The 15,613-nt window shown below is 36.1% G+C and overlaps 1 pseudogene; it reads right to left on the bottom strand.

The window, feature by feature from the left end:
- Nucleotides 1–301: 301 nt before the first annotated feature.
- On the bottom strand, nucleotides 302–578 carry LOC122732859 (annotated as a pseudogene).
- Nucleotides 579–15,613: the final 15,035 nt, after the last annotated feature.

Raw genomic sequence — 15,613 nt, 5'->3', positions numbered from 1 at the left:
AGCAAGTTAAAAAATCATCAGCTCTGGGTCCAGTGACTATAACTATAACTGGGGACCTGCCCAGTTCACTTTCTTTTTTTCTTTTCTTTTCTTTTCTTTTCTTTTCTTTTCTTTTCTTTTCTTTTCTTTTCTTTTCTTTTCTTTTCTTTTCTTTTCTTTTCTTTTCTTTTCTTTTCTTTTCTTTTCTTTTCTTTTCTTTTCTTTTCTTTTCTTTTCTTTTCTTTTCTTTTCTTTTCCTTTCCTTTCTTTCTTTTTTTACTGTTGTGATTCAGTACATTTATTTTAACAAACAGTTGAATCCTCAAGATGAACTAGACGCTGCAACAGCTGCTCTCTTGGGTTTAGGTGTTGTTCCTTCACAGAATCCATTCCAATTTTTAGGTGCCTCAATCGACCAGTATGAGTGTTGTTGCATCGCTTAGCTTTTGCACTCCAATTATACTTTCTCTTGTGTTCAGCAAGATATCTGCATTTGCCACAGGTTGATTTCTGAAGATGGTACACCTTGGACCACATCGATGGCACAAAGTGTGCATCTTATTCTGGCACTTACCAAATGAAGAAGTTCCCTTCATCATCTTCCTCCTGCCGCCGGGACCAAAGTGTCCAGTTCACTTTCAAGAGTGCCATCACCAGGTTGGTCAAATGGGACTATTTTTTTAGCCATGGAACACCTCAAAGATTATCCATGACTAAATTCCAGAGGAGTTAAACTAGGTATCAGCAGAGAGCACGTCCACTCTGATAAAATCATAGATGCTTTATACTTTGAGAGAAAAATGGTTTGTTAAATGGAGAAAGGAAACAATAATATGAATAAAGATTCAGGCAGGAGAAAGAAGAGAATCCATGGATCATAGAAAGAATAGGATATGGAGCAAATTGAATAAAACTTATTTATAGAAGCCTTTTAGGCTCACACATAAGAGGATACATAAAGTAAATAGTTACAATATGAAATTAGGAATTGAAGCACTACAGTTATGACCCTATATAACATACACATTAAACATTAGCACTGATAGAGGAAAGAGGGAGAGCAATAAGTAGATAAATTATAAAAGTTAGAGATTAACATAGGGACAGCTAGGAGGTATACCCAATACAATATTGGATTAAGATTCAAGAATCCCTGAGTTCAGATCACTCACCAGACATAAATGTGTGAAGCTGGGCGTGCCACATATTTTCAGTTTCCTCATGGAGACAGAGTCCCTGGGATCATTAGACCATAGCTATAGAGTTGGAAGAGACTTTAGAGGCCACTTAATTCATACTCTTCATTTCACAAATAAGAAAACAGAGACTCTGAGTATTTGGGTGAATTGCTAATGGCCACATAAACAATAAATTTCAGTAGTGGGATTGAACCTAGATAGATTTAACTTTAATTCTAGCACTCTATCCACTATGCCATATTACCTCTCTTTGGCAGTGAGATCCCATTCAATAGTCTTCATAGCTTAAGTGAAATAATAGGTTCTCATATTATTAGAAATGTGGGGGACAAGTGTTCAGTGGGTGATTTGAGTAGAAAGGTACAGCTTTCAAACAGTTGTTGTGGGAAATAATCTAGGGTTTGAAGAAGAATAGAACAGAGGAATTGTAGATTGGCAATGAGAGAGTATGAATTTTTAAATTATTTTGTGATGTTCTTCTCCAGTTCACAAGTAGGATGAAAGGGAGGAGATAACAAAGGGATTAACCAGCTATTAATCAAAGGGTGAGGGATTCTAGTGTAGTGGCTGGTGCAACATTAAGGTCAAAGCAAGGTTAAATTATGTGGGTGTAGAGTATAAGACAAAAGGCGAGTTTCTGTATTATGGCCATCCAGAGCTGAAGAATGACCTATTGACTAACTTCCAGACTATGAAAGGGTAAACAAGAACCAATATAATTTTTTCCAGTCTTACTGTAGAATAAGACTATTAAATTTCCCTTTTGGTCTGGCTAATAGTACACTCATTAAGGAAAAAAGTATGAACCAATAAAACAGTCAGAGAGATAGGAGGAGGACCAGGAGAGAGGTAGGTCACAAAACCCAAATGTTGAGAGACCATCCAGGAGGCAGTAGTTCTCAATGTTGAATACTGCAAAGAGGTCAAGTAGATTAATTACTAAGAAGAGGCAATTGGATTTAACAGAGAATACATCTTTAATCTTGGATATATTGGTTTTGGTAGAGCAGTGCAATCAGTAGAAATATTTGAAGAGATGAGAGAGTAAATTAGTGTTGAGAAAGTTGGGCAATGAGTATATACCATTCTTCCTGGGAATTTTTCAAAGAAAAATATGAAATATGTGGAATGGTTTGAAGTGATGCTGAGTCAAGGGAGGAATTTTTTTAATCGTAGAGATGACTTGAGTGTCTATATAGGTAATGAGAAAGGAACTTTCATATAGAGAGAGTACAGAGCGTTTAAAGATAAAAATAAATGAAATGATTGATGGGGCAAATAGAGGAGAGCAAGAAAGGGTTAACATTTTGCAAGGAAAAGGGACATCTCATCCTATGAGACAGACTGGAACAAATGAAGGGAAAATAGTTGAAGATCACAGTATTAACATTTTTAGAGTTGGATGGAATCTCATCATCCTTTTAGTCTAATGCATATCTGAAAAGAATTCCTATAATAATATACCTGGTAAGTGGTTATCCAGTCTCTGTAAAGGAGTAGGAACAGACTGCATTCTGAGGAGTAGTTTAGGTTTAATATTGAAACAAAATAACATCCTTATAAGTAATTCGACTGTTACCAAAAGGAGAGTTAGTTAGCCATAGTAGAATCTTCAACAAGGAAAATCATTGAGAACCTTTTAAGTTCATTCAGGTGAGTGAAGCTCTTTACTATCAGATGTGAGCCATTTCTGAGGCCCTTCAAGGGAATGAGAAAGTGAGGTAAACAGTCTGAACCCTTAGCCCCCTGAGGTAAATAAATCTCAAGGAATACCTTTTAAATAAAGAATGAGCCCCACTTTTATGAGTGGTAGGTGTGGACAGAGATTGAAACATTGCTTCTACAAAACATTTCCCCCATACTGTATTTGTTAAGTTAATTTTTTGAATCCAAGTGTAAGAATTCACATTTATCCCTATTAAATTTCCTCTTAATAGAATCAATCCAATATTCTGGCTTAAGAGGGTTTAAAAAATTGGATCCTGCCTCTGTCATTCAATGTATTAACTATGCCTCTCAGCTTGATATCTTCAGGTTCTCTTTGCATTGATATAATTCATTGGTTTTTTAAAAAATGTTTTATAGTATGGTGTCAAGCACAGATCCCTTGGGTATGCTACTAGAGAATTCCTTCCAAGTTAATATTGAGCTATTAACAACTATTCTTTGATTCTGGAAAACAGTGAAGAGCTAAGATAAGTTAAAAATGAATAAATAGCAGTCTTGCACACCACTTCATGTCTAAATGGTTTTAATCATCAGTCTCTTAGAAGAATATAAAAGTAGCTAGTATAGCTAATTGTTTAGCTTGTCTTTCTGACAGTTTGAGATTGTGTTTTTTGTTAGGTATTTCTTTTGTGTATAGGAAATATATACCTAACTCATATTGTACATTGAGTTCCTTCTTATTCCTTCTTTTGGGAATATCCTAGATATATGGTAACACCTAAATCTTAGGCATTTTGGGATGGGGGAGGGAAGGGGAAAGGACAATAAGTCAAATGGAGAGATAAAAGAACTCAATTCCATCTCCTCAATGGTTAGACTCCAGTAGAATTAAACCTGGTCTGAACTGTAGGAGACTGGCTCTGCTCGAGTGGAAAAGAGAGTAGACAAAATGCCATAGTCTTTGTATCTCTCTCTCTCTCTCTCTCTCTCTCTCTCTCTCTCTCTCTCTCTCCCTCTCTCTCCCTTCATCCATCTTTCCATCCATCCACCCATCCACCAATCTATCTATCTATCTATCTATCTATCTATCTATCTATCTATCTATCTATCTATCTATCTATCTATCTATCCATCAATCCATCCATCCATTCACCCATTCATCCATCTATCTATGAGAGAGAGAGGAGAGGGGGGGGGGATAGTACTAGCCTTCAAATAGTTCAATAATAATTGCATGCTCATTATTTTTAATGTTCCCTAAGAACAGAATAAGAGGTTATTTCAATGGTAGATGTTTAAATTAACAATTATAGCACTTTCAGAATATTTGTATTATTCATATTAAGGAAAGGTTGTCATAAGGGCTATATATCTCTTTTATTAATAGTTGGAGGAGGCTCCATAATTACTCTGCTAAGACCCCTGAGCCCAGCCCTGTTTCCCTCCCCACCTCCCCTCAATACCTATAGTGGCAGTGGAGGCACTCCCATTCTTATTCAGACCACGCCTTGAAGATATATAGATGGTGATTGATTGAATGACTGAACTTCATTAAAATTTAAACTATACCCATCTTCAACCCAGGGAAAGTGAAGCCAGAATTTCATTCTTGACTCTGCCACTAACAGGATGTATGACCTTGGTTTTAATTTCTCTGGACCTTGGTTATTTCATCTACCAAATGAAGGAGTTGTTCTAAATGGCTTTTGAGGTAGCTTTGAGTTTTGAATTTTTGATTCCATAGTCTTAATATTCTAACAAGCCATTCTTAGAATCAAAAGATTGGACTAATTTTCCACTTTGGGTTTTTTTTTTGTTCTTTAATTTTAAAAAATCCTACAACCTCTATCAAACCACATCCACTTTACATGCTGATCAGGTCACTTTGGGAAGCACTCTTCATCAAGTATCTTACTCTTAATCGAGCATAGATAATTTGGATTCCTATTGGAGCTGGACTGAGAGTCCATGTACAGCTTTCTTCAGTGCCATGCTGGCTGATAAGTGGCACACATGCTAGCACTAACACCCTCAGAGAAGAAAGGGAGATTTTTTTAGGAGGGGGTGTTTCTTTAATACTGTGAGAGCTGACGTTTCTGTTGCTGTTTCTTAAGAAGAAACAGCAGCTTCTGGTTACCATATGTTAGCAAAACACTGCATGCCAACTTGCATGCCATATCATGCCAGCCTGGAAAAGAGTATGTTCACCAGTACTTTATTAGCTCAATTTACGTGCAACCTAATTCCTAATTAGCTGTCTTACTTATAACATCAGTATAAATGTACATACCTTATAATGATATCTGTCCATCATAAAATAGAGAAATGTCCAAAATGAGAGTGATCATACTGGGTCAGTTTCACAATTTTAGGTAGAATGGCTTATGTGAAGTCTTTTTTTATTGAAAGAAAAAAGAAAGTGCAAAAGACAGAAGGACAGAAAGAGAAGAAAAGAGAAAAATCAAAGAGGAGCAAGAAAAAGGAGAAAGAAAAAGAAAGCAGGAAGCAATGACCTATAAAGTTAAAGAAAGAATGAAAGGAGGAAAGGAAGGAAGGAAAGAGAAGGAAGGGAAGGAGGTTGGAAGGAAGGAAAAAAAGAAGGGAGGGAGGGAGGGAGGTCATTTTCTATTTGTCAGATAATACCTACAATTAAGAGAAGATTATGGACTTGGGGTTGAGAGAAATCAATCACACAGCTTTACTTAGTTATGTACATGAGACATGAGAATTTCAAAATCTCATCATCATAGAGACTTCCTGACAGATCACACATTCTTTGCTTAAAGACTTCTATTGAGAAGGAACCCACCTTTTCTCTTACCTCTAATCCCACTTCCAGGCAACTCATTCCACTTTTAAATATGTCTAACTACTGAGAAAGTTTGTAGTTCAGAGAGACTGTTAATCAGTGGCATCTTAAATGAAGAATGAAGTGGGGGTGGGGGAGAATAGGGTGCTCTTTTTACTACCTCTCTTGAAGTTACCATATTCAGAGCCTAAGATCACAGATCTAGAGGTGGAAGGGAAATCAAAAGCCACCTTATCCAGTGTTCCTTTTCTTACAGATCAGGAAATCGATGCTCAGGAAAGTTTTTTTTAAAATTTTATTTCCCAAATTACATGTAAAAGCAAATTTTGACATCAATTAAAAAAAAAACAACTTTGTGGTCCCAGGGGCAGCTAGGTGGTGCAGTGGATAAATCACTGGCCCTGGATTCAGGAGGACCTGAGTTCAAGTCTGTCCTCAGACACTTGACAGTTACTCACTTACTAGCTGTGTGACCCTGGGCAAGTCACTTAACTCTCATTGCCCCACCAAAAAAATATTTTCAAATAATTAAAACTTCCAACTTCTCTTCCTCCCTCCCCTCCCACTCCCACCCCAAGAACTCAAGCAATTCAATATAAATTATACATGAGTAGTCATGGAAAATATCTCTACATTGGCTAGGTTGTGAGAGAAAACAGATAAAAACAAAACTTCAGATTAAGGAATTGTCAAAAAATATGTTTCAGTCTGTTTTCAAATACCATCAGTTCTTTCTCTGTAGATGGATTGCAATTTTCATAAGTTCTTCAGAGTTATATTGGATCATTGCCATGCTGAAAATAACCACGTGCTTCCCAGCAGATCAGCTTACACTAATGCTGTTATAAAATTCTTTGCGTGTGTGTGTGTGTGTGTGTGGCAGTGAGGGTTAAGTGACTTAGCCAGGGTCACACAGCTAGTAAGTGTCAAGTGTTTGAGGCTGGATTTGAACTCAGATCCTTCTGAATCCAGGGCTGTTGCTTTATCCACTGTGCTACCTAGCTGCCCTGATGCTCAGGAAAGTTAAGTGACCTGCCCATGGTCAAATCTGGAATAAGGGTCAGAGGTGGAATTCACTTGAACAACATTGTCTCCCTTTACTTAAAAAAATCCTTATTATTATGACTTTGAAAAAAACAACAACAAAGTTCATTCAAGTCAACAAAGATTGACATTATTTTAAAGTATGTCTTATGTACCAGACACTGTGCTAAACTCTTGGGAAGAAAGGCAAAAGAAAGGCAAAAAAGGCAAAAAACCAGTACCTGCCCTCAAGGAGCTCACAGTCTATTGGGGATACAATATGCAAAGAACTAAATACAAACAAGATATTCACTATACATATATATATATATATATGTATAGTGAATATCTTGTTTGTGTATATGTGTGTGTGTGTGTGTGAAAATAAAGATCATAAACATAGGGAAGGAACCAGTAATAGTAATAAGAGGGATTTAGAAAGGCTTCTTATAAAAGGTGGCATTTTAGCTTGGCTTTAAAAGAGGCTTAGGGTAGCCAGGAGACAGAGATAAAAGTTATATTCATATACCATAATTTGTTTAGTTATTCCCTAATTGATGTATATCTACTTTGGTTCTCATTTTTTGCTACTACAAAAAGTAATGCTATCAACAGTTTTATATGTTGGGGTCTTTTCCTTTGGTCATTATCTTGGGGGCATATGCCTCATAGTGGCTTAGCTTGTTCACAGGGTATGCATGCATAGTTTAATGACTTTTTGGATACAGTAGTTTGTTGTGGATCAAAATACTAATGAAAATGAATAGATATGAACACCACCCTCCCTGAACACCAGCCAAAACTGTTGTACAGGTTTGGGCCACTTTAGGTTTACTTTGCCCCCAGGTAGATTGATCTCAGATGCATCTCTGGGTGTTTGGGTAAGAATGGGATAAGAGAAGTTCTTAGGACTTTGGCAGTGAGCTCCTGAGACTTCAAGGCAAGCAGTTCTTGTCAACTGCTGTTAGCTTCCTTGCTAGCAGCTTTTTTCTCTTTTCCTGAACTGTTCTTAAACTGCCCTGCCACCTGCTTTTATGAAGTAGAAGTGTGGTATTTGATTACATTTTTATTAGATGGATTATTTGTTTGAATTCTTAGGCTCTGAGTTATCCATTGCACCAAATGTGAAATTAGGACTGGGAAAGAGTTAATAGTATTTTCTAGAATAGTTTGTCAGTCCACAACCTTCCAAAGATTGTTATTTTCCATCTTTGTCATCTTTGCTAAGCTGATATGGATGAGCTTCAGTTATTTTAAGTAATTTATCTAATTACTTATTTGGAAGGCCAAGAAGGAAGAGTTGGAGAAAGTAACACAGCCTGGGTCCCTTTCCACAACTCTGACAAAGATCTAGGACACACACTCCACAGTATTTGGGAATTCTAAAGAATAAACACAGGGGCAGCTAGGTGGCGCAGTGGATAGAGCACCAGCCCTGGAGTCAGGAGTACCTGAGTTCAAATCCAGCCCCAGACACTTAACACTTACTAGCTGTGTGACCCTGAGCAAGTCACTTAACCCCAATTGCCTCACTAAAAAAAAAAAAGAATAAACACAGTGAAACTTATTGTTTTCATTTCAGGAAGCAGTAATAGAATTTGGATTGAGGAGGGATTAGGACTGTAGCTATGTGAAAGACTGACTAGAAGCTATATTCCCAGGTGGGGAGTGATTACATATCCAGTAGGAAGTGGCCTGAATTTATTTATAGGGAGATGAAACAGGAGCTAGCTTGTAGTTGTATTTTTCTCTGACCTCATAGCAGAGTTGATGACATAGTTTGTATTTGAAAACCAGCTGCTTGTCTCAGACTGGCCTATGATTGAGTGCCAAACAAAGAGTAGTCAGGTTTAGTGTTTCCAGCTCAGATATGGCCTGAGGCTGTTTAATGATCAAGGAGCATGAGCAGAAGCAAGTAGGAGCTCTGAGGCAATGACCCCCCAAGGAAGGTTACAGATTCAGTACATTGCAGGTCAGAAGTCTGCAGCTAAAAGATCACAGCAAGGAGGTCAAACCAAGGAAGAGTCTTCTGTCACATCTGTCATTCTGAACCTTCAGACACTTTCAACTAGTTGATAAGGGTTGACAACAACATTGAAAAGAAGACCTGGAACCAGTGGCAGTTTAGTAGAGATCTAACCAGAGAGCAACCTATAGTTGTGTCACTCTGGCCTAGACCAGCATCATAAAGTTACAAAGCTCAAACCAGTTGGGCATAAGGCAGACAAGACTTTACTCTAGGTTATACTGCTTGGGGCTTGTCCAAAGTTTGTAAGTCATCAATATGAGCTACGTCTGAAATCTTTGAAGAATACAACCGTCATTAACAAGATAAAGCAAGTGCAGGTCCCCAAAGAAGATCCAAACATTCTTTCTATAAGTGTGAAGAGCAGGACACAATACAGTCTCAATTCAGGAAATAAGGTAGGAAGAATAAGCAAATAAAAAGACTCTCAGTATTAGAGTTAGGAAATTTATATATATATATATATTTATATTCTTTTATTTGCTTATTCTTCATATATATCCATATTTACATGTACATATATATATTCATTTTCATACCAATCTACCAAAAAACCAATTTATTAAACTAGAAATAAAATAAAGACAAAATTCATCTGGTAGAACAAAAGATTAAGAAGGGGGGGGGCAGCTAGATGGAGCAGTGGATAGAGCACTGGCCCTGGACTCAGGAGTACCAGAGTTCAAATCCGGCCTCAGACACTTAACACTTACTAACTGTGTGACCCTGGGCAAGTCACTTAACCCCAATTGCCTCACTAAAAAAAAAAAAAAAAGATTAAGAAGGGAGGTAATACCCCCTCCCCCCCAAAAAAAGTTAGATAAAAGTAGTAGTATGCTGTCTCAAACTATAGAGCAGTAATCATAAGAAACTATTTAATGCTGGTTAAAAAAAAATAGAAGAGTTTACCATTGAACAAACTAACCCAATCATACCAACTAAATATTTAATATTCAATCAAAACTACTATGAAAATTTGGAAACAGGCTGTAAGAATTTATGTTTGGACCAACATCTCAAGCCATATACCACAAGGAGCTCTAAATCTTATATGACCTAGGTATGAAAAATCATGCATGCTAATTGAATAATCTGGGAATTGTTCAAAACTATGGGTGGAATAGGTGTTCTTGATTAGACAGAGTGGAAGTAACCACATAAAATACTTAAAACTGGCAGGGAAATAGTTAATTGTAAGGTTATGAATAGGGAAACTTTTTTGTTTTTAGTGAGGCAATTGGGGTTAAGTGACTTGCTCAGGATCACACAGCTAGTAAGTGTTAAATATCTGAGGCCGGATTTGAACTCAGGTCCTCCTGAATCAGGGCCAGTGCTCTATCCACTGCGCCACCTAGCTGCCCCTGAATAGGGAAACTTTTGCAGCAAACTCCTCTGATAAATGTCATATGAAAGCTCAGTAGAGAATTGATTCACTAATCGTTTGTTCATTTTTTTTAAAGTTACCAGTTTTCTATATCACTTTTTTTTTACTTTGTTGTTTTATCTCTTGATTAATCTATTCATTTCATTGATCTATTCTTTCTCTGTTTGGTTGTTAAAACTGCTTAGTGATATAAAACATCCCCAAAAGACTCCTTTGACTGAATCCTCAAAGGTTTAATGTATAGTTTCATTCTTGCCATTTTATTTCATGCAGTTTTATATCTTTAATTTGTTCTTTGGTACATTAATTCTAAAAGCATATATATCACAAATGTGTATACATGTCATACATTTCATATCTATCTATTTATCTCTCTGTTGGTAGCTTCTTATTCTTCTCTTAAGGATTGGCATTTGGAGAATGAGGATAAAATATTTGAGATTTAAATAATTGTCATGAAATGTCTACTTACCCCACCTGAATCTTTAATGTAAGATTAGGGAAAATAATAATAGCACTTACCTCACTGGATTGCTGCAAGGATAACAAGATAACATATTTACAGTAAAGAAATTGAGGCTAAGAGATGTTAAGTGATTTGCCCAGGTTTGCACAGCTAGTAAGGGTTCAAGGCAGGATTTGAACGAGTCCTATACTCTGTACCAACTTGTTCTTCTACATGCTTTATTTCTCCCTGTATATTATTTTTTCTCCCCTTTTCTTTCCTACCAAAAAATTATAAAACAAGACTCAGGTCCTAAATTTGTCTTTCTTGAATCCCTCTATGACCTTTAAAGGAAGAGTAATTATCTCTTTCCCCTCTAATAGCTAGCAAGCATTTCCACATGTATTTGCTTTTTATAAATTTCCTTTGACTCTTGTTCATTTATTTTTAAGTTTCTACTTAGCTCTGATATTTTCTTTAGGAATATAATGTAGTCCTGGGTTATACTGATTTGGTTCTTTGGTACTTGATCTCTTTCTTTCTGGTTATTTGTTGAATTTTTCTTTAATGTGGAAGCTCTTGGTATTGGCTTTAAAAGTCCTTAGCATTTTCAGTTTGGTATTTATTTTAGGAGATGACCACTGGATTCTATTGATTTTTAATTTACTCTTTTTTCTGGGCAGTTGTCTTTAATGATTTCTTGAAATCTAACACCCCGGGCTTTCATTTAGTTATGATTTTCAGGGACTAGTGTGATTCTTATATGAACTCTACTTGTTTTTCATCTCAATTTTTAAAAATGATGAATGTATTTTTCTCCATCTTTTCAACTCTGAATAATTTAATTTTGTTTGTCCCAACCCCTCCCTCTTTCTCACACACACACAGAGCATTTCCTACCTTGGTACTTTCTAGTTTATCTTCTAAGTTATTTATTTTACTTCCATTTTTCCACTCCAGAATGTTGGTTTCATTTAAAAAAATATCTTGCTTCATTTTTTCCCCAGTGATTTTTTGTAGTTTTTGTGGCCAAACATTTTCCTTCCTCAGATATTCTCCTTGAGGAGAGGTTGAGTAATTACTCTCATTGTTTTTATTTTTCCTAGAGAATATCTTAACCAATAATTTTTTCTAATTGAGTATGGTGTTTTTTCTGTTAACTCATATCTACAGCTTCAGTTGCTGTTTTGGGACTTTGTATCTCAAGGCAAGCTCCTTCAATAATCTTGGATGCAGTGGTCATCCTGTAACTTCTCTGAACATCCTTCACTTTTTTTCTACTTCCCACATCTCTAGAGATTGTTAGGCCATTTTTAGAGCATGTTCTTGAATAGAGTGCTAGGCCTAGAGTTAGGAATACCTGAGTTCAAATCTGGCTTCTGAGACTAGTTTTATGTCCCTGGGCAAGTCACTTCACCCTATTTGCCTCAGTCTCCTCATCTGTAAAATGAGCTAAAGAAGCAAATGGCAAACCACTCCAGTATCTTGGCTAAGAAAACTCCAAATGGGGTCACAAAGTGTTGCCCATGACTGAAACAACTGAATAACAACAACAATGGAGCATGTCAGACTCAGTGTTCTCTTGGACATCTCTGGTCAGACCCTTGCAGACTTCTGGGTCCCCAGAAGCTTTAGGTCCTGTCAGAATTCTATGGGTTTTCAGTGTCCCAGTTTCCCGGTTCAGCATAGTACAATTTCATAGTACAATATCTCTGGCTAAAGCACCTAAAGTTTCCATCTTGTTTATATGAATTCACATTGGCTTCCTTGGTAGGAACCTTCTCTTAATTGACTGCAGGTTTCTGGCTGTTTGTGTGTGTGTGTGTGTGAGGTTTTGTACTTCATGTATATACTTGCTCTCATTTATCTTTGTATGTCTTTTTAATTATTCAATTAGTTTCATTTATTTATATTACTTTATTCTGTTCACCTTGTTGAATTAGTATCAAGAAATTAAAAAGTATATATGAGAATGCAGTTACTTTTCCATTTAAGTAGAACTGTCCAAAGTATAAGTTCCCTCAAAAGGTGATGGTTTCTTCCTCCTTGAAGATCTTCAGGCAGAGCCTGACACTTGTCAGGTGTGTTATAGTGGTATTCTTTTTGTGCCTGGGCTGAGTGGGCTAGATGGCTACTGAGATCCCTTTTAACTTTCAAATTCTGTGATTCTGTATTTTCATGTTGTCATTTCAACCAGAAGTTTTGCCTCTCTTCATTGAAAGTGCAAAATGCTTACTTAAAGGTATATTAGCAAATAAACAAAATGTCTTCCCTTTAAAGAAATCTATCATAAAATATTCAAAGAATACCCATTCTGAATATCATTGGAAAAGTCTCAGTTTTAAGTTGGTTATTGGAAAAGGGAACTCATTGATATTTCAAATGCTGAAAGAAACAACTTCAACAACATATATCCCTAAAAGAAGTGATATTTTCTCTTTCCTGATCCAGGCTTACATGTACTATAAAGTTAAGTCTATTATCTTAAACAGCCTTTAAGTTTTAAACCTTGCAGTTCACTAAAACAGCTTTGTAAAATCAGAATTTTTATTCTACAAAATATTTGCCAACACACCCTTCTTTTCCTTCTGTTTAGAGAAGATTGGCTCAGCCCCAACCCTGGCCCCACCTCCCAATCCCCTATTTTCTCCATCTGGTTTCTGTGTCTAAGAGATATGATTGTATAATGCATTGGCACAAAGGTGACTTCTCAAAATTTTCAAGCACCAACTGAACAAAAGCCCTATGTAAACTGTCCCCTAGGTTGTGGAATGTTAAATAGCAATGATTTTGAGGGTTTGCTTAGCCCATTAGCTGTTTGGACTTTAGTGTGGCCCTTTTAGCACTCTGGTTGTACAGATCAAAATGCTTTCTTCTTTGACTTAATTTTATGTTATCTTGATCATCCTTTTTTGTCAAAAGACATGCTAATTTTACTATACTTCTTGGTACCCTTTTGAATCAAATGTATCATAGAGTATTTTACATATGGTGTAATTACTATCTACCATAACTTTTTAAATAAACAAAAATAACAAAAAACACCCTCTTCTAAAAAAATGGAGAAAAGCATGAATATGTTTTTAAACAGGTACTGTTTAAATTTTTCCTCTTTTTAAATTGGTTACTTTGGTGGAGTCTTCACTTCCAACTTTGACATGTCTTTTAAAATAATTTCATTTTTTATGTTTATTTAAAAATATTTTATTTGTTACATTTGAGTTCCAAGCTGTTTCTCTCCCTCCCTGTTAACCCTACATCTACACATACTACATATGCATTTATCATATGTGTTTGTGTATGTGCATATAGATATATGTGTATATAGATACACAGACATGTATGCACACACATATACATATATTCATGTTCATAAACATACACACATGCATGCATGCATACATATATTTTTTCCCAAACTACCCTAGTAATGATAACATTCTTAAGAGGTACTGCTATTATTTTCCCATAAAAGAAATAAACATCTAAACCTTATTAAATATCTTATAATTAGTCTTTTTTATTTACTTTCTTATATTTCTCCTGATTCTTGAAAGTTGTTTTCTGTTTAATTCTGTTCTTTTCCTCAAGAACATCTGAAAGTCCTTTAGTTCATTAAATATCCATTTTTCCTCAGCTTTGGTGGGTCAGTTATTTTTGGTTGAGAATCCAACTCCTTTGCTCTTCAGAATATCAAACTCTACACCCATTGGTCTTTTATTATAGTAGTTTATAGCTCTTGTGATACCAAGACTGTAATCTATCTCCACAGTATTTAAACTGTTTCTATTTGCTTGTAATATTTTCTTCTTGACCTAGGAGCTTTGAAACTTAGACATAATATTCCTGTGAGTTTTCCTTCTGGAATCTCTTTCAGGTGGTGATTGGTAGATTTCTTTTTTCAATTTTTATTTTACCTTCTAGCTCTAAAACTTCAGGGAAATTTTCCTTAATAATTTCTTGAAGCAGTGTGTCTAGATTCTTATTTTTAAATTACAACTTTAAGGTAGTCTGAGAATTTTTATATTAGGTCCCCTTTTCTGTTTTATGGTTCAGGTGCTTTTCTAACGAGACCACACATTGTCTTCTATTTTTTATTCTTTTTATTTTAAAAATTATTTCTTGATGTCTTATGAATTAATTAGTTTCCTTTTGCCCAATTCTAATTTTTTAAGGAGTTATTTTCTTTGGTAAGTTTTTGTAACTCTTTTTCTAATTGCTTCACTTTATTTTCATATTTTTCTTTCTTTTCTTGAATTATTCTTATTTCTGTTCCCATTTTTTCCTCAACTTCTCTTATTTTATTTTTAAAGTCCTTTGTAAGCTCTTCCAAGAACTCTTTTTGGGCTTGTTACCAATTTACATTTTATCTTTGAAGTTTTATAAATAGCTGTTTTGACTTCATTGTCTTCTGAGTTTGAACCTTGATTTTCTCTGTCACCATGGTAGCTATCTATGGTCATGCCTTTTCTGTTCTTTACTCATTTTGGTGGTTTGTTTTTTAACTGTTAAGTTTACATTAGAGTTGGACTTTGCTCTTGAGGTCAAGGGAATAATGTCTCAGGCTTCAGGTTTTTCCTGAGTTCTATCTGGGGGCCTTTGACCTCTTGTTCCTTCAAATATTCTATAATCCAAAGCCAGGTGTGATCACTGCTCCTCTGGCACCCATCTTGCTCTATTAGTGACCTTAGGTATTTTTCTCTGCCCTTGGCCATTTCTCAGGCCCCCTGCACCACTGCCACTGCAAACACTCTTGTTCTTTGAGGCCCCTCAGTTGGCTACATGTGTCAGCTTACCCCACTGCCCTGGAAATGAAATCAAGGACTGCACTTTCCTGCAAGTGACCACAACTAACAGTACTTTCCCCAATTCTGGGACCATACTTACAAGCATGTTGTCACTCCTCCTTGCCTTCAGCTCTGAAAGCTAAGGTTGCAACCTACACAGGTGCCCCCAAGCCTTGCTGTTTGTTGACTCTGTGGTATCTGTCCAGAGGTATCTGGACTTCTTTCAAGCCAAACCATCAACCCAATATGTAAATTCTTACCTAATATTCTCTTAGGCTGGACAACTGCTTTAC

Source organism: Dromiciops gliroides, chromosome 6 (assembly GCF_019393635.1).
Source record: "Dromiciops gliroides isolate mDroGli1 chromosome 6, mDroGli1.pri, whole genome shotgun sequence".
NCBI classification, from domain to species: domain Eukaryota; kingdom Metazoa; phylum Chordata; class Mammalia; order Microbiotheria; family Microbiotheriidae; genus Dromiciops; species Dromiciops gliroides.
This window is presented reverse-complemented; position numbering and strand designations above follow the sequence as displayed.